General features: G+C 43.5%; 1 long non-coding RNA gene and 1 pseudogene across 2 annotated transcripts in view; one reads left to right on the forward strand and one right to left on the reverse strand.

Moving 5' to 3' along the window:
- LOC139438562 (uncharacterized) overlaps positions 1–24,273 on the reverse strand; it is a 150,470-nt gene that overhangs the window by 23,540 nt on the left and 102,657 nt on the right. The window lies entirely within an intron of this gene.
- Positions 13,576–18,275, forward strand: LOC131277863 (potassium voltage-gated channel subfamily B member 2 pseudogene; annotated as a pseudogene).

Below are 24,273 nucleotides of genomic sequence, written 5' to 3' on the forward strand. Positions count from 1 at the left end.
CTCTTGAGTGCGAACCTCCCCGCCCGAGCTCCCCGCAGCAGACAGAAACCACTCCTGCCACTCCCCAAGATGGCGGACTTCCGCCTTCTTCCCCCACTTCTGCCCAAGATGGCACGCATCCGGCTTCTTCTCCACCAGTATCCTCCTCCTCCCGCCTCTACCCGCCTCTTCCTGCCCAGTCAGCATCCAGTTCGGGCCCGGAAACTGCAGGGTCGCCACCTTCTGCTAAACCGGAAGCGCCCCCCGCGCCATTTTGTCCGCCGCCGGATGTAGCTGCTCCGCCATCTTGGCCGGCGCCCGGAAGGGTCCTGCCGCCATTTTGTTGTCACCCGGAAGCCACTAAGCCGCCATTTTCTCACCCGTGTTCTGCTTATCTCTTGCCGCCGCCGTACGGCAATAGCCCTTCACCTGCCTTGGCTGCTCCATCGGTCCCCGGTGCCACGCCTCCTCAAACCCCTCAGCTGTATCCACTGAATCCGCAGCCCACCCCGCAGCGACCCCAAACTTGGCTACCCTTTACAGCGGAAGAGGTCAGGACCCTCAGCAAAGCTGTAAAGGAAGATGGAATTGGCAGCCCTTATGCGCAGCAACTACTTGAGGAGTTGGGGACCCAACTCGTTCTCCCATATGACTGGATTGCACTAGCCCGTGCCATCCTGACGCCGGGTCTATTGAATGGCGTGCCCATTACCAAGCAGCTGTTGACCAGCAAATCGTGGAGAATGCCCAAGCCGGCGTCCTCGATCCCTCCGACGCATACACGGGTACCAACAATTATGCAAACCCTCGTTCTTATCTTGAAATTGACCCAGGGTTTTGGCATCGGGTAAAAGTCCTCGTCCAGCGGTCATTCTCTCTAGTTTCCACCAAGCAGCCCACCAAGCTCACGCAGCTGCTTCAGGACCCCAATGAAACTTTCCCAGCGTTTGTCGCCCGCGTCCTGGAAGCTTGTCAGCAGAAGATTTCCAGCTAGGATGCCCAGTTTGCGCTGGCCAAAGAACTTATTATAGACGGGTGCCTTGCGCCGTTCCGGGCTGTAGTCCTTCCCATACGCGACAAAGCTCTGCACGAATGGGTCCTTGCTTGCCGTGACGTCGACCCACAAGTCAAAACACTCACCGCTGCCTTTGCCTCTGCCATGGCTGTTTCATCCAGCCCCACTTCCGTCTGCTTTCGGTGCGGCCAGCCCGGCCACTTCGTCCGCGAGTGCTCCCAGCCAGGCCCAGCGCCTCGCTCAGACTCGCCGATGCGATGGCCAAGGGGCCCTTCTACGCCGTGTCTGCATTGTGGGAAAGGTTATCACTGGGCCCGCGACTGCTGTTCTGCCCAAGGTTCCCAGCAGCCTTTAAACTTCCAGCGGGGCAGGCCTCAGCCCCACCCCCAAGAGGCCCCCAGAAAAATTCCCAAGCCATAATGTGGACAATGCCCATCACACACCACCAGAAACCCTCATTAGAGCTTAAGATTAATGGGCAATGGCTTGATGGGCTTCTGGATTCTGGCGCTGAAGTCTCCTGTGTTCCCTTCGAAATCGCCGCATTCAATCACTGGCCCCTCGAAACCGGCCCTCAAGTCATCGGCGCCACAGGAGCCGCTGCCTCCTGGAAAACATCCCAGCCTCTGCATTGGAGTGACCGAGAAGGCCACGAAGGCCAAATTCGTCCACTCGTCCTCTCGTCAGTCCAGACCATCTTATGGGGAAGAGATGTCCTCAGCCAGCTAAAGGCCCAAATCACCACAGAAGCCTTCTCAGCTGCGCTGCCCCCCCCCCTTATAGGGGCCACTGCTCCCATCGCAAAACCTGACCCTATCCCTCTGGAATGGGACACAGAGGAGCCCATCTGGGTTGAGCAGTGGCCCTTGCCAGCTCACAAGCTGCAAGCTCTCTCTGCCCTCATCGAAGAACAGCTACCAGCAGGGCATATAGAGCCGTCCACTAGTCCCTACAATTCACCAGTCTTTGTCATTAGCAAGAAGAACACCAGCAAATACCACCTTCTCCACGACCTCCGTGAGATCAACAAACATATTAAGCCTATGGGGTCACCTCAACCAGGATGCCCGCATCCCACCGCAGTCCCCCAGCATTTTCATGCGGCAACCATCGGCATCAAGGATTGCTTTTTCTCTATTCCTCTTCACCCCCAGGACTGTCTGAGATTCGCATTCACGGTCCCATGCATCAACAACCAAGGCGCAGCTCAGCGATTTCAGTGGCACGTATTGCCCCAAGGCATGCGCAACAGCCCGACTATGTGCCAACTGTATGTCAACCATGCTGTTGAGCCGCTGCGCTCCAAGTTCAATCCGGAGCACACATACATCCTCCACTACATGGACGACCTCCTTTTAGCAGCGAACTCCAGTGCGCTCCTCAATGATCTGCTCTTGGCAATAATAACAAACCTCTCCAGCCTCGGGCTTACTGTGCAGTCTGACAAAATAAACCTCCAGCCTCCTTTCCAATTTTTAGGCTTTCATTTTCATCAGTTTATCCAGCCCACAAGCCCAAAAATCCACCTCTCTCCGAAGATGACATTAACTGAGCTCCAGCAGCTCTGCGGGCAAATCAATTGGCTTCGCTCGGCGCTTCCCATCACAACAGCGCAAATGCAGCCTCTCTTCGAGCTTTTGCAGACAAGGGACAGCCCTCCAACGGCGACCACTCGCAGCATCATCATCACTCCTGAGGCTCGAGAAGCTGTCCAACAAGTCAGCGCCGCCCTGCAACAGTGCCACCTAGAGCGGTTCTCCCCCACCCTTCCAATCTTGGCTTTAGTTCTGCCAACACCAATCACTCCCACAGGTCTCTTGTGGCAAGATGGCCCTCTCCTTTTTCTACATACATCAAAAAGCAAACTCCCAAAAATCTGTCCTTTTATAAGGGCCTGGATCACATTGGCCACTGACTTAGTACTTCTCTCCATACAAACGTATGGCATCCCGCCACACACCATTGTTTGGCCTTTAGATACCAAAGAAGTTACCTCCCTCATCATGAACAATGCCCAAATGCAGAGCCTAGTAGAGCTCTTTCGTGGCTCCTTTGACAACCACTATCCTCATCACCAATTGCTACAAGGAATGTCTCAATTGGCGTTTTCCAACCCGTTCCGTCCACTGCCCGCACGGAACCCAATCCCTTCAGCCATCACTGCCTTCACAGATGCCTCTAAAATGGCGTTTGCCGCCATCATCTACACTCCTGAGATTCCTGAGCCACAACAACTGCTGTTCGCAAATGACTTTTCTGTTCAAGTAGGCGAGCTTCTAGCTGTCGCTGCAGTCCTCAATCTCCACCCAAACCAGCCCCTCAACATCTTTACTGACAGCCTATACACTCTTCAGGTGTGTCGCAGCCTCCCGCTTGCCACTTTCCTGCCAAGTGATTCAAGCATCGATCGGGCGCTCGCCTTCGTGCAGCGGCTGCTTGAAGAATGGCAGCAGCCCTGGTTCATTGCTCACATCAGAAGCCATTCGGGCCTTCCGGGGCCTCTAGCTCAAGGAAATGACCTTGCCGACACTTCAGTGTCTGCCCGCTGAATAAACCCAGTCACCCTTCATGAAGACTCTATCGATGGACCGTGGCTTGGAGACTTTGTCAACCAAGCTAAGCTTCTGCATTCCCAATTTCACTTCTCTGCGCGGTCCATCCAGAAGCTCTTCCCAGACCTACCCATTGAAACCTGCAAACACCTTGTGCGCGCGTGTCGGACTTGCGCGCCATTGTTGCCACTTGGGCCTTTGCAGCCTCAGGGTGTTAACCCCCGCGGCCTCCGCCCAAACTCAAGGTGGCAATTAGATGTCACTCATGTCAGTGCATTTGGCCGCCTCAAATATCTTCATGTGGCAATTGACACCTTTTCACATCTGTGCTATGCAGTCCCTCTTATGGGGGAAAGTGCTAAACACTGCATCCAGGCGCTTCGCCAAGCTATTTTGTTCATGGGAATTCCATGGGATCTCAAGACAGACAACGGACCAGCATATCACAGTGCCGCCTTTGCCAGCTTCGTGCAGATGTATCACATCACGCATCATTTTGGCATTCCATACAATCCACAGGGGCAAGGAATCGTCGAGTGCACTCACCAACAGCTCAAGCTACTCATTCAAAAAGAAAGGGCCTCCTCTCCCCACAAGGCCCCCACCGACGTCGTGACTGCCTGCCTCATTCATCACAATCTCCTAACCTTCGATGACCATGGACTCTCCCCCACCCATAAACACTGGGGACCCATGTGGCAGCCCTCGCAAGTTCCCCTTGTCCATTGGAAAGACCCTGCCACAAATCGTTGGCAAGATCCAGCTCCCCTCCTAGCACAGGGGAGGGGCTTTGCTTGCGTCTTTCCAGATTCTGAGCCGCAGCCGCTCTGGGTTCCTGGGCACTGCATCCGGCCCGCCACTGACCCATTAGTTCCACCGAATGATCAGCACCCTATGCCTTCGGTGAGAGATAACATTGACAGTGGATACGGCCCAGAGGTCGCCCCGTTCACCCGGATCCAGCACCAGCCATCATCAAGGAACGCCCCTTCTTAAAACGTTTCAGACCCTTACCCCGCTCTCCTTACCCCCCTCATGCTGCCTGCTCACCAAGTGTGGAGAGCGAGGAGTTTTCTCCACAGATGCCGCACCGTCAGATGATGCCTCTACACAGCCTCGCAGCTGTTCTCTTCGTCCTGGCTTCCCTCGCTCTCCCAGCCACTGCCAACCCGAGTCACCAGCCCTTCAATTGGACCCTCTCCCTCTGGCAACAAAAAAGGCTCCTCGCCTCGAACGTAACCGCCTCCGCCCCCTCTTTCACTACTGATGTCGCCAACCTCACTGGACGCACGAACCTTCCATCTTATGAGTGGGGGGGACACAACCCCGCTGCCACAGGTTTCTCCACCTACTCCAGACCACACGCCTATAGCTTCTTGTCTTCCTCTCCTTACTTCTCCCCAACTACTCCTCCCCCTCGGGCGAGGGGTACAGGGGCATCACAGGCTCGTTTCGCTGGCAAGGCTCGGCGCGCACCAGGCGCCCGCGTGCGCCGACCCTAATGGCGGGCACATGCGTCCTGGCCAGATGCTATGCTGTCCGCTCACGACCGGCCGGTCCTCGTGGTCTCCCCCCACCCCTTGTCTTATCCCCGTGCCCGTCCCTATAACCTCCTTTTCCTCCTACTCTTCCTCCTAATCCTTGTCTTTTGTTGCTGCGCACGCCAAGCCATTCACACCCACCATGCGCACCAAAACTTGTTGCCTCTATTTCCTTTTAAAACAAAAGGAGCAATTGTTACCGCCTCTCTCCACCCCTCCTCCCCTTTCAGCCCCCGCCATCCTTCCCACCAGTCCCGCCCTTATTGCCAACCTACAATCTGCCCTCTTCCCCAGTAACTGCTTACGGCGTATTACCAGAGGTCTGCCCCCCCAGTTTTAGCCAATCCGCAGCCACCCCTCCGCCCTGCTCTCCCCTTCATACTCCACCCCCTTCCCTGCCTATATAACCAAGTGTACTTCCACAATAAAGCAGACCTGTTCTTGCGCTCAAGCGGTCTCCGTGGTTTTTCCCCAACCGCGCGTCCCCCACGCCTGGAGAACCGGTGCTCCCTCTTGGGGCACCCCCCGTCGGTGGTTCGGCAGGAGCAAGCCCCCCCCCGACTCTTGGGCCTGAGCGAGGACAAAACCCTCTCGCTCAGCTACAGTTTATTTATTCAAGTGCTTTCTTATTTTCTGTTTTAGTTAGTTCTGCTTTTATCTTTGTTATTTCTTTCTTCTTCCTTTGGGGTTATTTTGTTTTTTGTTTTTTGTTGTTTTTTTTTTTACTAATTCCTCCAATTGTGCATTTATTTCTTCAATTTTTGCTCTTTCTTCTTTTTTGATGTATGAATATATGGCTATGAATTTTCTTGTCAGTACCTCTTTTGCTGCTTCCTGTAAGTTTTGATATGTTGTGTTATCACTTTCTTTAGTTTCAAGGTAGTTATTGATTTCTTTTTTAGATTTCCTCCTTGACCCACTGTTTTTCTAAGAGTGTGTTGTTTAAATTCCATACCTTGGTGTGAAATCTGGGCCTCTGGACCTTGCAGATTTCCAGCTTCACTCCACTGTGGTCAGAGGAATTGTTTTGTATGATTTCAATCTTTCTGAATTCATTGAAACTTTCTTTGTGGCCTAACATATGCTCTATCTTGGAGAATGATCCATATGCACTTGAAAAAAATGTATATCCTGCTGTATTTGGATGTAATGTTCTGTATATATTTATTAGGTCCAGCTCCTCTAATATACTGTACAAAGTTTTTGTTTCTTTATTGATTCTCTTTTGAGATGTTCTGTCCAAAGTTGGTAGTGGTGTATTAAAGTCCCCCACTGTAATTGTTGAGGCATCTATTCTTTCACTTAGTTTTTCCAGTGTTTGCCTCATATATTTGGAAGCTTCCTTGTTAGGAGAACAAATGTTTATAACTGTTCGTTCTTGAAAGAATATCCCTTTCATTAATATGTAGTGTGCATCTTTGTCTCTCACAGTTGTTTTGCCTTTAAAGTCTATCTTGTCTGATATTAATATAGCTACTCCTGCTCTTTTTTGGTTATTGTTCACTTGTAAGATTGTTTTCCAGCCATTCACTTTCAACCTTCTTGAATCCCTGGTTCTAAGATTTGTTTCTTGTAGACAGAATATAGATGGGTCATATTTCCTTATCTAATCTTCCAGTCTGAATCTTTTGACAGGTGAGTTTAATTCATTGACATTCAATGTTATTACTTTCAAGGAATTATTTATATTAGCCATATTTTCTTTGGATTTGTGTTAGTCATGTGTTTGATTTTTTTTTCTCTTTTTGTCTTTTAATTGCTCTTACACTCTCCTCCAACTCTGCCTCTCCTGTTTTTTTCTTTCTTCCTGCAGAACTCAATATAGTATTTCTTGAAGGGCAGGATTTTTGTTGGCATACTCTCTTAGTTTCTGTTTATCTGTGGATATTTTGAACTCTCCATCATTTTTGAAGGCTAGGTTAGCTGGATATAGTATTATTGGTTGGAAATTTTTTCTTTTAGTACCTTGACTATATCATACGACTGCCTTCTTGCCTCCATGGTTTCAGATGAGAAATCATCTCTTAATCTTATAGAGCCTCCTTTGTATGTGATGGTTCTCTTTTCACTTGCTGCTTTTAAAATTTTCTCTTTGTCTTGATCATTGGATAATTTGACAAGTATATGTTTTAGGGTAGGCCTGTTGGGATTTATGTTTGAGGTGTGTTGTGCTTCCTGGACATGTCCCTCAGTAGATTTGGGAAGTTTTCAGCCATTATTTCCTCCAAAGCCCCTTCTTTCCCTTTCCCTTCTCTTCTCCTTCTGGAATGCAAAATGCATGCTTGTGCATTTTGCATTGTCATTCAGGCCCCTAAGTCCTAACTGGATTTTTTCTATCTTTTATTGATCAGTTCTACTATCTGTTTGATTTCAGTTGTACTGTCTTCCACATCACCAATTTTTTCCTCTGCCTCTTCAAATCTGCTGTTATTTGCTGAGAGTGTATTTTTGATTTCTTGAATTGTGCTGTTCACCATCAAATCTGTTATCTTTTTAAATATGATTGCAATTTCTTCTGTAGTCTCTCCAAGTATTTTCTTCATATTCTTAATCTCCTTTACTTCATCAAATCAGTCACTAATATGTTTTGAGAACTTTACTTGTTTGATGTTCTGCTCCTCTTCCTGTTTGCTTGTTTTTTTTATTTGTTCATTGGGTTGGGCCTTGTTTTCCTGATTATTAGTTTGGTTTGTAATTTTTTGTTGCTGTCTGGTCATCATTTTATCTTGGGTTTCATCAATTCCTTAGCTTCTTTTGTCTAGTCTTGTGGCTTAATTAGTTGTTTTTGCATATGTGTTATGTCTTCTCTTTGTCACTTTATTCTTCTTATTCTATTTTCTTGTTGCTGGCTAAGTTCACTTGAAGGGAAATATTAGGGTCAGGGAAAGCAAAATGAGTAAGAAAAGAAAATGTATAATAGTATACGTTAACAGAGGAAACTTGTGAGACCTAGGAAAATAGATATTAGACTTATGCAAGCTGTATATAGTTATAACAATAAGTAGAGTGTCTATAATGAGACAGGTCAACTGAATATGAGGGGGAGCATAGTATGAATTAAAAGGCCAGTGTTTTCAGGAGAGAGGTAAACAGAAAAGAAAGACAATAATACAAAGAGTGAATAAAAGACAGAAAATAGAACAAAAGTATTAGAAATAAAAAGTCAGAAAATTTGGGGGCCAAGCAAAAAGAGGTGGAATGTAAGAGAAACAATAAATGATGGAGGACAGAAAGATGTAGAGAAAAGAGGATAGTGTTGGTGGTCAAAATCAGTACACACAGAAAAGAGGAAATGGAGGATGAGGAACACAGCAAATGTGAAGTGCTCCCTGCAGCACCTACTACAAGAAAAAAAAAAAAGAAGAGAAAGGAAGAAAAATTTTTAAAAGGGGGGGGAAGCAAGCAAGAAAAAGAAAAAGAGAAAAAAGAAAAGAAAAGAAAGAAAAGGAAAGAAATGAAAAGAAAAGAAAAAGGGACTTTGGGGGGTAAAGAGGAAGGAAAAACCAGAAGACAAAACAATGACAATAACAAAAAACCCAAAATTTCAAGCTAGGAATCCTCTTTGTGGTGAAATAAAATGCTTAGGAATCTGAAGTTCCCTCTTTCTCCCTTCCTCATTTCTCTCTCCTCCAGGGCAGCAGGAAAGTTGAGTGAGGGGCTCAGTAGGAGGTTCAAGTAGGTCCTTGGTGAATCAACTCAACACAGAAGACAATGACTCTTTATTTCCCATGAGAAAGCACCTACACCTCACCAGGAACCCCAAATATGCTATTGAAAGCTTGGAAAGCACATCCTATGGCCCCTCTCCCTTAGGTGTGCTGGGGGAGGGCTAATTGATATTCTGACTCATCCTTCTCCCAGACCAAGTTTCCTATCTCAGGGTGTTTAGGTAAATTGGGCTTTTTCAGCAGAGTCACCTCTCCTTTCTTCCCAGGCTCTCCCCAAGCCAGCTGGTATGCTCTTCCAAGCTCAAAAAAAAAAAAAAAAAAAAGGGGGGGGGGCAGAAAATTCAACCCACTCACCTGTCCCCTTCATGTCTCCCCCTAAATCTCTTGCACTCACAGAGTCAGTCCAAAACCAGAGGGCTAGGGTAATTACAACCTCAGGGAGCACTGGATTTGGGAATGGGAAGACTAGGGTGGGATATTGCAGACTCAAGGTATGTGGGTCTGTGCAGCATGGGCTATGGGGGCTTAGGGACATGGACCCCAGAACCACATACCCTGGAAACATGGGGTTTGAGAACACCACTGCACAACCAACAGTTTTCTGGGACCACTGCAGCCACCAGCCCTAGGTGGAAGGGTCCTGCCCACAACTTCTGACCTCCATGTCAGAAACCCAAAATTCTACCTCTAACAAGCACCACTCCTGTCACTGTCTCTCCAAATCAATGTCCAGACAGCTCTGGCCCTGCAAGCCCCCAAAACAGCCTACTCTGGCAGGACTCCAACCCCACCCACACACTTCTTTTCAGGAGAGATTATGAGGTGCACTCACACAGATGCCATCTTGCTCTGCCCTAGAAATACATAATTTAACATGAGGTTTTGAAGAGAAAAGGCCTGGGCTTAAAGGGAAAGCTGGGAGTCATTGTAAAGCCATATGTAAAAGTTTTATTTTAACCTGTGATTAAATCATAATGTACTTGCTCTTCTCAAAAACCTAGTGAGGGGAGAAATGTAAAAAATCAGAAAATTCTAATACAGGACTAGGGGTGGGGTGCAGCATTAGAGGTGAACTCAGAGTGTAACAGGGCTTACATAGTAGACCTGAGAGGCTCAGGAATCCATAGTTATAGTTGATAGGACAATGTCGCTGAAGTTTAGGGCTTGCTCTTTCTGTCGTGAGCAACTGGTCAGAACACATGATCTTTGCAAAATAAAAATTTTAATACTTTTGTAGTAACTTATAGGCCATCTATTATATGGCTATGACTCTTAAGTAGAATAAACTTTATAAAAACAAGCTTTAAAAATAGTAAATCCTTAGAACAGTGATCTCTTTTTATTGGTCTGTTCCATTTCAGATCCTAGAATACAGCCCAGTTTAGAGATAATGTAATGGTTGTTATGCAATTTGGCCAAGTCCCACAGCTCTTATGTGGTAAAATGGGCACTCAAACTCAGATTGTTCTGATTCTGAAATTCAAGCTCTAGTTTAATCTCTTCTACTGAATCTCATTGATAGCATCATGAACACAGTCAAATTATTTATTGAGTCACCATTCATTAAATGATTCACCCGTAGTAATTCTCTCCTAAATGTTTCTTGATAATCATGTCCCACTCAATCATAGTTTCTCAAGAACTTTTTTCAGTGCTGCCTTTACTTCCTTGTTCCTCAGGGTATAGATGAGTGGGTTAAGTATGGGGGTCACCATGGTATAGAAGAGGGAAATAAACTTTCCCTGGTCCTTGGCTCTGTTCTTGGCTGGCTGCAGATACATGAAGGTGATAGTTCCATAGAAGATGATGACCACCAACAGGTGAGAAGAGCAGTCCCAAACACTTTATGTCTTCCAATGGCTGACTTGGTCTTCAAAATTGCTTGAGCCAGGTACCCACAGGAGGTTAGGATGAGTGACAAAGGCGCCACCAGGCATTATATGCTAGCCACCAAGCACTCAGGCTTGTTGAATGTGGTGTCCACACATGCCAACCTGATAAGTAAAGAGACCTCAAAGAAGAAATGATCCACCTGGTGATGACCACAAAAGGGAAGCTGAAGGGTGAGTGTGGACTGAATCAATGTGGTAGCCACCCTACTAAGCCATTATAGAGGCCAAGACATGGCAGAGCTGATGATGCATGACAAAAGCATAATGTAGAGGACAGCAAACTGTAGCATAGCAATCATTGGACATCACAGTCAGGAGGAGACACTCAGTGGAGCCCAGTGCAAGGGAGACATAGAGTTGAATCACACAGCCTCCAGATGTGATGGACTTATCTGAACCCCACAGGTTGCTAGAAGCTGGGGAATGATACTGCTGATGAAGAAGAGGTCCAGGAGGGAAAGATGGGAGATGAAAAAGTACTTAGGAGTGTGGAGTTTAGAGTCCAAGATGGACACCAAGATGATAGTAGTGTTGCCTATAGGGGTCATGAGGTAAAGGAACAAGATGACTCCAAAGAGAACCAGCTCCAACTGAGGCTTGTCTGAAAACCCTATTAGAATGAATCCAGGGAGGGCACTCTCATTGGTTCACTACATTACTCTCATTTTGCGTCTGAAAGATCAAGTCATATAATATATTAACCTCAGGGATTTTATGTCAAATCCATGACAAGACTTAGTGCTGGAAAATCAAACTTTGGAAATAGGTGAGGAGAAAAGGCCAAAGTAGAGAACACCACTGTGTGATACCTTTGATTATTCCATGAACACAATCTATTTGCCATAGGTTTTCCATCTATCTTGAGGACAAAACAAAAGGTCATAGTGATTATAAAGCTAAAATGTACAAAAGATTGAAGTTTTCCCCACATTTTCATGTCCATTAACTTTTTCAGTGTAAAGGTAATGGCATTTTGTAGAAACTGTGAGAAATATAAATACCAGAGAAATATAGTGCATTAGGAAAATCTACCAAATGGATAGGCAGATTAGGTAGATACGATGATGAAATACATCAGAGAGTTCATGATCACATTTATGCATGCAATGTATTATGAGAATGCAGAGGAGTTTGAGTAACCCATGGAATGCTATATTTGAGATTAGTTCTAGGGTGAACTGACAACCTGCTCTTACAGAGATGCAGAGTTAAAAATCCAGGCCTAAAGAATTGCAATAAGTCTAGAAATGGAGGTGACTCTATAGGGTGGCATAGAAAGTAAAAAAAAAAAAAAAAAAAAAGTGAGTAGTTCACTAAGTTGAAATAATTATAATAAAAAAACTCTTAGGGCCAGAATCTAGAATATAGGTTACCAGGGGAGGAGGTGGGGATAGGAAATGGGAATTTAAAGCCTAAAGGGTACTGGGTTCCTATTTGGAATCATGGAAAGGTTTTGGGAATGGATGGTGTTGATGGTACTACAACATTGTGAGTGCAATTAACAACACTGAAATACATTTCTGCATGTGATTAAAAGGGGAAATGTTAGATAGTATACATAGTAACAGAATACAATTTTTAAAAATCCTTGGAAATATACTACACAGTGAATGCTATGTTACACAACAGACTCTAGTTAATAGAACAATTATAAAAATATGCTGTCATCAGTTGTAACAAATGTTCCACATCAATGCAAGGTGTTGGTAGTAGAGTGGTAATAGGAACCCTGTATTTTGTGAATGGTTGTTTTGTAAACTCACAACTTCTCTAATATAGAAAAAAATTAAAAGAGCAAGTACTAAATTTAGAAGGGATTATTGCCTATATGGACTAAATCAAATAACAGGATATGGTAATTAAATATAAGTTTGGAGGCATCTTTGGGACTTGGAGCTGCCCTGGATGGTGCTTCAGGGGCAATCACCGGACATTGTACATTCTCACAGGGCCCACTGGATGGAATGGGGGAGAGTATGGGCCATGATGTGGACCACTGACCATGAGGTGCAGAGGTGCCCAGAGATGTACTTACCAAATGCAATGGATGTGTCATGATAATGGGAATGAGTGTTGCTGGGGGGGAGGGGGGGTGCTGGGGTGGGGGTGGTGGGGTTAAATGGGTTCTCATATATTTAAAAAAAAGATAAGTTTGAGTCAATTTTTCAAAGACCTTAAATGCCATTAAACCTTATTTGGATATAATTGGGTAAAAGAGAAGGTCTTTGTAAGAGGGATGTGGTTTTGTTTGAATTTTCTTTTTAAAGATATGCATCTACACAGTGTAGTAAAATTTAAAACAGAAACCCCTCTAGTCCAGAAACTCTGTTTAAAAAATAAATGGATATCTTGTGCGCCCCAGTCGGTGAGCTGCAGGGTGGGGAAAGGCTCCCAAGCGCTGCGCCTCATCCCCCACACCCAGCCTGATCCCTGCACACACACAGCCTCCCTGCAGTGACACACAGCAGTCCCTGCTGAGCCTCGGGCTGCCAAGCTCTTCGGCTGCGCTGCCCACTTCAGCTCCTTCCTTGCGCTGGATTTCTCGGCAGGGAGTCCCACGTGGGGAAGGGGTGAAGAGCGAGGAAGACTACTGTTCTTTTAAAGGGTGCCTTAGCTTTCTCCCATTACCTCTCCTTGAGCCTTCCTCCTAGAGACGGTGAACCAGAGTCAGGGCCGTAAAGACAAGGGGGAGACCCCGCAGGATCTCCAGCCAGGGAGACTCTCCTCTGTGGAGGGGAGGGTTTTCCAGTGACAAATCATTAGCGAAGGGAATCGTCGCGGGGATGCCCAGCGGGAGCGGGAATCCCACAGCCTCTGTGATGCCCGAGGCTGTGCCTCAGCTGAGCGGGTCTGTGGAGCTACCTGCGCCTGTAGAGATGCCTGTCTCCAAGGGACAGTGTTTCAGCTGATCTTCCCATAGCTTGTTCTATGAAGGACCCTAGCTCTGAGGTTTTGTCTAGTTCGAATTGGCAGAAAAGCTCCCCCTGGGTAAACAGGAAGACTTCAAGGTCGACACTGTCTCTTCCACCAGAACCAGTGGGCATCCTTAGGAGCAAAACGTGTTCTAGGAGAGTCAAAATCAAAGGAGGGGCCTCAACCGCCAAGTTCTGTGGAGAATGTTGACTGGCTACCGAGGACATGCTTGGGGAAGCTTTAAGCGTGCAACACCCATGGGAGCCTCCTGGAAGTGTGTGATGACTATAATTTGAACGAGAAGGAATATTTTTTTGATCCGTATCCAGGAACCTTCACTTCCATTTTAAATTTCTACTGGACAGGAAACTCCACATGATGGAAGAAATGTGGGCTCTCTCTTTTGACCAAGAGCTTGGTTACTAGAGAATTGATGAGATTTATTTAGAGTCCTGCTGTCAAGCCAGATATCATCAAAAGAAAGAGCAAATGAATAAAGAACTGAGGCACGAGCCCAAGGCAATGAGAGACCAAGAGGGAGAAGAGTTTGATTATACCTACTGCCCTGGGAAAGAAAGAAACTGGGACTTGCTGGAAAAACCGAACTGATTAGTAATTTCAAAGCCATGAAATATAAAATGATTTTCACTGTGGTTCTGATTTTGGAGTCAAAGAAAACTGCAATCTACCAATTGTCCACCTTGGACTTTCCAGTTTCCTTTGACTAAAAGTTTCGAAGATCTTAGCCATCATGTCTATCCTATTCATTTCACACTCCATCGTTACTTTATCACTAAATACATTACAGGAGCTGCAGGAAACAGATGAATTCAGACAACCAAATGACAATCCCAGTTAGCACATGTGGAGGCTGTGTGTATTGCTTGATTTGTGGGAGTACATTTTATTGTTCCTATCCTCATGCAATAAATGGAAGTTCTTTAAAGGCCCACTAAACATCATTGATTTGCTGGCTATTTTACATTACTATGTCACCATTTTCCTGATGGAATCCAACAAAAGCATGCTACAGTTCCAGAACATGAGGTGTGTGGCTCAGATCTTCTGATTCATGCATATCCTGAGAATCCTAAAACTCAAAAGACATCCAATAGGCATGCAGTATCTGGGTTTCACCCTCAAAGAGAGTTACAATGAATTTGACTCATTGATACTGTTTTTGGCAATGGAGATCATGATATTTTCAACCTGTCATCTTTTGCTGAGAAAGATGAAGATGCTACCAAATTCACCAATATCCCCACATCATTTTGGTGAGCCACCATCACCATGACCATTATAGGCTATGGTAACATTTACCCTAAAACACTATGATAGAAAATCATGGGTGTCCTCTGCTGTATTGCTGGGATCCTGGTTATAGCCTTTCCCATCCCAATCATTGTAAACAAATTTTCTGAGTTTTACAAGGAGCAGAAATGCCAGGATAAAGCAATTAAAAGAAGAGAGGCTCTGAAGCAGGCAAAGAGGAATGGAAGCATCATTCTATGAACTTAAGGTATGCCTTCGGTGGATGTATGGAACTGAGAGATGCGGCTGTGGAGAAGGCAGGAGAGTTGGCCAATATGAAGGACTCAGCCAATGATTATTAACTGTCTCCCAGCCTGTAGAGGTGGGCTGGGAAGGCACTGTCTGAAACAAGTTCCTACAAGTCTTAGGAGAATAAGCACCAGAAAGTTAGCCAAAAGGAATCCCATGAGCAGGTGAACAACACTCCTTCCTTCAGCCACAGCACCTAAGTGACCAGAAACTGGAGATGCTATACAATGAAATCCCCAAGACATAGCCTCCTTCTCACCTAAACCCAGACTACCAGGAACAGACCATCTGCGTTTGAGGAAGAGATTGAGGTGGAAGAGGTGGCCTGCCCCCAGAGCAGCTGGCCTTGGTGCACACCGAGATCATGATGGACATGAAAAGCATTGACAGCATTGACAGCTTCACCAGCTACACCACTGAATTCCCTGAGACAGAGACTTCCCCTGCCACTGCCCTCTGCTTCCCACTTGCAGGGGAAGTTCCTCACTGACCTTATGTGAACAGAAGAGCACCACAGAGCCTAGGTCCCCTGTTTCTAACACTTAGAGAGAAAAGGCCGGCTGTGTGGGATGCTGCCTTGACACATCCTCCAATTGACATAACTGTGAACCTGAATGCCCATGGTTCCCAGGGTGGCCCACAGTCCTCCACAGTCTGGCATTGTCCCTGACAGCCCTAAGGGCATGCTGAAAGGCAACAACTCACTCAAGCCCAGATCCCTCAAAGTGAGCTCTCAGGAAAGTAGATGCGGTGCACCACAGACACCCCACCCCCAGCACAGCCAGGCCACTGCCAGTCATCACAGCTGACTCTGCTCACCACCTCATAGCACATCAGCACCAACATCTTGGAAGAAAACTCTCCCCAGGGAGACACACCTTTGATGGGCAGGGAGGTTTCTGACAATTGTCAGGGACCTTCAAAAGGTTTATCCCCTCAGTTTCCCAAGCAAAAACAGTTTCTTTTCTTTTCAAGGGACAGGAGGAGCTTCATTGAAATAGACACTGGTGAAGACAATGACTCTTTTCTTTTTCTCCACTCTAATCCATATTTTATTCCTCCATCCTGAGGACCCTGAGATGGTGATATCCACTCCACCTCTAAATTGAGAGGGGGCTTAGATCCCACATGGCTGATGGATGGAATTCTCCCGCTTGCAGCTGTAGACCCTCTGGGTTCCCTGGTGAGATGGTTGACTATCATCACCTCCGTTAGCTGACCTGGGTCCAATGAAATGGACAGTAGGTGTTGCAACTCTGCTGAAGTTCAGGGCCCAGCTGGCACATAGACAGTGCAGAGATTCAAGGCTCCTGAGCATACACCAACCCCAGTGCCAACCACAGGTTCAGTAAAAGTGACAGAAGAGGCATGCATAGAGAGGTCATATCTGTGTCCAACTCTGTTGCACTCAGGAGCACAAATGCCAAAGTTGGACCCACTGGCAAGCAAAAAACTGCAGAGCCATCTGCCATGACCATAGGGCTTAGGTGTCTCCATAGCCCTAAGGAGCACCACTACCTGGGGTTGTATCTACTTTGGCTATCTCTGAGATCCTGCTGAGATGTGCATAAGCGCAAGCCTTCTGATGACCTCCCAACTCATTTTGAAAACTCTTAGCCATATAAACTCATTTGTCTTTATCATTTCCCCCTTTTATTCAAGGTCTTTTTCTAGTTGCATTACCAGCTGGTGCTCAGCAGTAATCCCTCTGCACCAGGGAGGCTCATTCCTGGGAGTCATGTCCCTTGATGGGGGGAATGTAATGCTGAGTTTGGCTTAGAGAGTGGCCACATATGAGTAACATGGAGGCTCTTAGGAGGTAACTCTTAGGTACCCTGCAGCTCTAGGCCAAGTTGAAAATTCAAGCATACAGGCTCATAAACATAGTCATCAGTATCAAGGGCCCAACATTGGACCATCCTTCTCTGTGCCCTTGCACTTGGGGGACTGTTGCTGCTCCATTGGAGAGTGTGACAGGATTTTCCAGAATGGGAACTCAGCATTCCCTCAGTTTTCATGTGATACTCTACCCTCTATGTCAATACCCAACAAACATCTGAACAGATCTATGTAACCTATATGCATGCCCTGGAGAATTCCCTCCCACCTTAAGGGGAAGGGGAGAGAGGAATAGAATAGTTAAAAGAGGGGGTTACTGGGGGGGGGGCAATGGAAGTGTTCTGAATGATCCTGCAATGATGGATACTGGCCATTTTAAATATCACCCAAATTTATAAAGGTGTACAGTCTACAATATAAACCATAATGTAAATCATACTGTAACCAAAAATTTATAAAAGTGCATAGTCTAAAATGTGAATGATAATGTAAACTATAATGGAACCATGATTGGTAGCTATGTTTAAATATCTGTAAATCAGTTGCAGCAAATATAGCATCCACATGTAAAAAAAATCATTCTGAGGAAGGGGGAAAGGGGTTTGATGTTAGGTATATGAGAGTTCCCTGTATTTTATATGTGACTTTACTGTGACCTAAAACTTTGAAGATATAATTTAAAAAAAGAGTTTGTAGACACTGAGGAAGGAATGGAAGAGATTGTCTTGCCACTGTACACACACACAGGGCAATACCTATTAGAGAGATGAAAGGCAAAACATCAAAAAAAATTTTTTATATTTTTCATTTTTAATGCCCCAAATTATTTTTTACTTTATTTTAGTTTTTCTAAACTTTTATGTATTCTATTTCTAATCTTTAAGACTATCATTAATATTTCATTTTCTGATTAATTGTACTTGGAAATATTTTAGACTTCATTTTTGAAGAAGTTTTGGATCACAGAGGGGTTCAACTATGGCAGGGGAGGAACACTGATGTGGGGTGTCATTGACAATGACTTTTTAGAGTTCCAAGGGATGAGGCAGGACCAGCAGGCAAACTCCAGCCCAAATTGCTTTGCAGATAAGCCTAGTGATGGAAGAGACCCTTTAAGAGAAAAGGTTTCTGTTGGCTCTTCCTCCCCAGGACACAGATCACAACTGCAGGCAAGACATTCACCATGCTATGGGTGAGTAAGAAAGGACAATAGTCAAGGAGGGTACAAGATGGAAAACCACTTCTTTGCCCCAGAGACTTATTCCAACCCAGGAGAGAGAAATTATTTTCCCACATGTGAAACTAGCATTGACTAGTTACAAAAGCAATAAAAAAGAAAAACAAAACTCTTATTCCTTAAAAAAGACAGGTAACCATGTCTGTGGACTAAGCCACCCCACCTATCCCCAAAAAAGTGCATAAAATATTACTTTTGCATGACATGAACCATTTTGTTTAAGCACAGTTAAATAGTTAAGACTGCATTTTGTAACAAAAAATGACTGAAGAACAGTGAACAAATAGAGCTCTATTAAGACCCAGAAAAAATAAATGGATATATATATATTATATATATATGAGTGAACAAATGAAAAGCTTGTTTTTTTGAGATTATATATTCTACTTAATTTTCACATGCAGCTCTATTCATTTACAAACTTTTTTAGAGCACATTTTAAAGTACTGTATATCTCTTTTAAAAAACAACATGACAATTATTTGTCTTTGGACATGAAATCAATTAATGTATCCATCCTTAATTATTGAATGGATATTATGTCCAAGGTCCTACACTACATATCAGGAATATAAAATTAAAATTACATTGCAAACAAGAACTCCATTGGCTACTAGGAAGAAACAATCAAGCCCCAAAATAAGTAGAAGTTCTTATAGGTTCAACCATATATTCTCTCATCAAAACCTAATTACAGCAATGAGGACATACCTCCACAGGATTTCAAGTTGGAGGGTTGATGGATGTGAAATGATTGCAGGCCTTCTCTGTGAACCCTCTCTTCAGAATAACCATGTGCAAGTAAGTATTAATATGTAGACATGTGAAGAAAGGGGATGAAAGTGAGGAAAAACCAAAAAAGGTAAGGCAAGCAATAGAAATGTAACAAGCATTTAACCATTATCATTAGATAGTGGTGTAGGGAAGAGAGTTATGATGCATTTAGTAGAGATTTAAAGAGTAATTGACATGGGTTTTGAAAGTGGGCATAATGCCTTAATTCCAGGAAAAAAAATCATAAAACCCATCAGGTTGTTTAGGAATGGATATGAATAAAGTCGAGGTTGCCAGTTTCAACAGCTGTGGTAACCAATGTTTCTTTGCACTCTCGATCTCAAGCAGCCTGGTACATGTTCCTCCTTGCAGGCAGCCAGTGAGAATCTACACACTAAATATCATCGAATATGCTTGGAAGAGCAGCCACTAAGCACTGAGTCACTTGAGGGTGAAGAGAATCCATAGTCCTATCTACAAGGGAGTGTTCACCAATGTAATCCTCTGAAAGAACCCTCAGATCAATGGGAAACTATACCAAGTATACCAAATGCATAATATATGCACTGTTTGATCTGGATGTTGAGCTCAGGAAGCTTCTGTCTACTCTGACCTGTTTTGGAAAAGAGAAATGTGCCCTGCCTTTTTGTGCTGCATTTATCTTGAGAGAATGCCAGGGTTGGAACCCTGGCTACCTGGAGAGGTTCAAGAGTAGGGTGATAGATCTGAATACTGTGAGTCCCTGACTCACTCACCTTGAAAAGTGATTTCTTTTTCTCAGAAATAAGTTTCTCCATATATCAAGTGAGGGTGTTAACATCAGTTTCTTGATTCATCTAAATATCTTACATGAAGAACTGAAACCACGTTTGCTGTAAAATATGCTATCTTAGCAGGACCCCATGAACTGTGAGTCAAGAAGATGGCTGGTGGCCATGATGATAATAACTGACATTTACATAGAGCTCACTGGATGCCAAGATCTGTTCTGAGATCTTGACCTCTAAGAGACTATGTAGAGCAGTAACATGCCCAAGGAGACTTTAGGGGAGAGATAGATTTTGAGCACAGGAGCTCACCTCCCAAATTTCTTCTCTGCTTTTCCCTAAATTACATGTTTACTGAAGAATTGTTATATTTTGGTGGCAGACTTGGCCCAGTGGTTAGGGCATCTGTCTATCACATGGGAGGTCCACGGTTCAAACTCTGGGCCTCCTTGACCCATGTGGAGCCAGCCCATGCGTAGTGCTGATGCACGCAAGGAGTGCCGTGCCATGCAGGGGTGTCCCCTGCGTGGGGGAGCTCCATGCACAAGGAGTGTGCCCCATAAGGAGAGTCACCCAGCAGGAAAGAAAGTGCAGCCTGCCCAAGAATGGCGCCTCCCACATGGAGAGCTAATGCAGCAAGATGACACAAGCAAAAGAAACACAGATTCCCATGCTGCTGAGAACAGAAGTGGACAAAGAAAGAGACACAGCAAATAGACACAGAGAACAGACAACCGGGGGGGGGGGGGGAGAGAAATAAATAAATAAATACATCTTTTTTTAAAAAAAGAATTGTTATATTTTGATTTACTTGTGGGCTTCCCAGACTATGATAATCCCTTGGAAAATCCTCAGATATTTAGCAATTACACATTTGATCTTCCAATAACTTTAGGAGGCCTTAACACTACAAAACTGTAGATAGAAAAATAGTAAATAGCAATAAAAATGCTGTATTTAGAGGAGCACAAGCTTGATAGTAGGTAAAGATGTTCTTTATCCCCTTATGTCTAGAGAAGAGACACATTTCATTATGAAGTTGTCAGTTTCCCTGAAGCACGGATGCTTGCACATTGTATAGAGAGCTCATGGGTTGTTCCCTTGAGATATCAGGCTCCACCAGGAAATTCTTATTTAATACAAGATGACCAAAGAAGAGCATCCTAGGAGACTAAAGTATTTTCATCCTTAAAGTCATAAATTTCATCACCTGATACATTATTTTTTAGACTACAAAATTTCAATAGTGATTCTAAAAATGCTCTCAAGGTTTTATTGAGCACATGTGCACAGTCTTTTCTGTATGCATGTATCCATCCATCCTTCCACCCATCTTACCTCTTATGATCTTCATTTAAATTACTGTAATGGTTTCTCATTATTTTTAAATTAATTCCAAAAATTTTTATACACATTATATGGCTCAGGTGTAATAATGTCCCCTTGCTTATATCCTCAGTTCCAGTTTCTCCAGTCTTGCTTAATGTTTTATTTATATTCCTCACATTTCAATTTCTTCCTCATAATGAGACATTTTAGCCTACTCTATTCACACTGGAATAGTCTAACAGTGTGTCCTATCTCTGTACTTCATTTCTAAGAAGCCTTGTCCAAACTGCCAGGTGGAAGCAAATTCATCTTTAATCGCTATTTTCCCTCTTACCATGTAAAAACAATTGAAAAATCACATCAATTTTTAATGCCTGGCTTCCACTCTAGATTCTGAACTTTGTGATGGCAGGGAATGAGAATATTTGGATGATCTCATTTCCAGTATGGTGCTGAATGTCTGACATATAACAATTGCCCAATAAATATTATTGAGAGAATTATTTGAATCCCTCCATCCATATTGCTTTCATTTCAACTAAAATTTACTACACATTTGAATACTTTATTATGAACTTATATAAAACAGTAATAGGTACAACTATTTGTGTAAATATTATATGCTTCCTTAGTAAGGTTCATAAATCTGTGTCATGTCTCCTAATCATTTTATGCCTCAATACCAAAAAACACATACTAATTTGAATTAAATCAAATATTGAAGGAGTAAAATGTATTCAGCTGTTATTATACAAAACATCATTCCATAGTCATCTTTTGAGTGCTTATCTTTAGTCACTAAATGGAGATGTGATGGTGAACTTGTCTTTAGGTAGATCACACAATAGCAAGAGAGAGAAAAAAGTTTTTGTAACCAATACAGTGCTACATATTACATTACCATGTAAGAAAAAAGAGCAGGCATATAATTGACACTTTAAAAGAGCAAATGAGCTCTCTAAAGAAGAGAATGTGTTTTGAGAATTTTGAGAGAGATGTAAAAATTAGCCAGTAACGGGAAACGGACTTTGGCCCAGTGGTTAGGGCGTCCGTCTACCATATGGGAGGTCCGCGGTTCAAACCCCGGGCCTCCTTGACCTGTGTGGAGCTGGCCATGCGCAGTGCTGATGCGCACAAGGAGTGCCGTGCCACGCAAGGGTGTCCCCCGCGTGGGGGAGCCCCACGCGCACTTGCGTGAGGAAAGCCGCCCAGCGTGAAAAGAAAGAGCAGCCTGCCCAGGAATGGTGCCGCCCACACTTCCCGTGCCGCTGACGACAACAGAAGCGGACAAAGAAACAAGACGCAGCAAACAGACACCAAGAACACACAACCAGGGGAGGGGGGGAAATTAAATAAAATAAATAAATCTTTAAAAAAAAAATTAGCCAGTAATACAAAAGATAGAAAAGAAATATTTCATGGAAAAAATTATAATGGAGAAAATATAAGAAAGAAAAAGCATATTATATGTCTTCAAGTAGTTTTGCAAGGCTGGAGTTTAGAAGGGCTAGTGTTCAGAAAGTCAGAAGTAGAGTTATAGTATGAGAGTCATAGAATGTTATTTGACATTCTGTATTAAACTCATCAAAAATTTGAAGTAAAATAGTGTAGCTTTTGCTTATTTTAATTGAAAATTTATATTTCACTTCTGAGAAAAGAAAACTGCTATTGCACATAGAAGGCATCAAAACGATTGGTGATATGCTGTATATCTTAAGTTGGCTGGTAGTGACATGGATATTTAATAATCATTACCATCCATCTATATATGGCAAATATGGATAAATAAATTAGAACTATAGATAAATAAGACATATTGAGTACATGGAATTTTCTCATCCACCTCCTAATGTGATCATTATGGAATATTAAATTATTAACCAAAAATGATTAAGCAGATGGGAGAAGGATTTTTTGGAGATGAGACATAGATGCACTGTGATAACAAAATAAAAATGAAAGCAAGGCTCAATGAGTTTGACAACCTAGATCTAAACTTTATATGGAAATTCAGTGGGATGGTAAAAGTGAAAACCCTTTTGAAAAAGAAGAAAACACCTGTTGTATCATAATATGGGTCATCCTATAATTACAACTCAAGGTATGTGACAGGGGACAAATAGGAAAACAGGCCAATGTAAAGAAGAAAGAGTGCTGAAACAGGAAGAGCCATCCATGATATAAGACCAGATTGGTACTGCAGATCAGTGGAGGAAGGACAAATTTTTAAAATAGTCCTGGAACAATTAGGTATGCATGTAAAAATAATTGCACATCTGTCTCAATATACACAATAAAATGTCAACTTTTTAAATACATGCAAAAAGTTGAGGGAAAGAATATAAAGATATTATAAAGCAATTTTGTATTTATCATTTGTTTTTTCTTTAAGAACAAGACACAGAAATTAATAACAACCATGAATATGATTTAAAGAAATATATAACAGAAAAATTAAGGAGATTTGGTTAATGAAAGATAATACAAAAATTTTTAAAGCGACACTAACTGGTTAGAGAAGACTTTAACAACATATAAAAATGACAAAGGATATGTATCCAGCATATATTAACACCTTCTAGAAATCAGTACAAACATACAATCCTATAGGAAAACTGGGCAAGATAATTGAACAAGTACTTCATGAAAGAATTCAGTAAAAGAAAGGTGCTCAGAGGGAAATAAAAATTCAAACTAAAAGGTGATACAATTACATACCTACATACAAGATTTACCAAAATTTTAAAAACTTACAACATGATGTGCAAAAATGATGTGAAACAATACATACTATCATACAGTGACATTGGCACACATAATGGTGTATCGGTTTAGGAGTCATTTTGGCATTTTGTAACACAGTTGAATATCTGCATACAATATGGTTCAATGAGTCAGCCAACAATTTCCCAAGAGAAACCTGGGCATGTGTACACAATGACACATGTAAAAATGCATGCATACAGGGGAATAGTGGGAAGATGATGGAGTAGAAAACTCCAGGAATCAGTCCCTCTTCCAAAACAACTAACTATTAAACAGTGAGGAACCTTCTGAATCAACTATTTCAAAAATCCAGTCAGTGAACACTATATAGCAACAACGGTAGAAGTGGAGGGAGATGCATCTGCATATCTCCCTTCTCCTTCAGGCAACTTTGTTTCCAGATTATTGTTTCCATCACTTTATTTGTGTCTGAATTCATTC

This window comes from Dasypus novemcinctus, unplaced genomic scaffold (assembly GCF_030445035.2).
Source record: "Dasypus novemcinctus isolate mDasNov1 unplaced genomic scaffold, mDasNov1.1.hap2 scaffold_69, whole genome shotgun sequence".
Taxonomy (NCBI): Eukaryota; Metazoa; Chordata; class Mammalia; order Cingulata; family Dasypodidae; genus Dasypus; species Dasypus novemcinctus.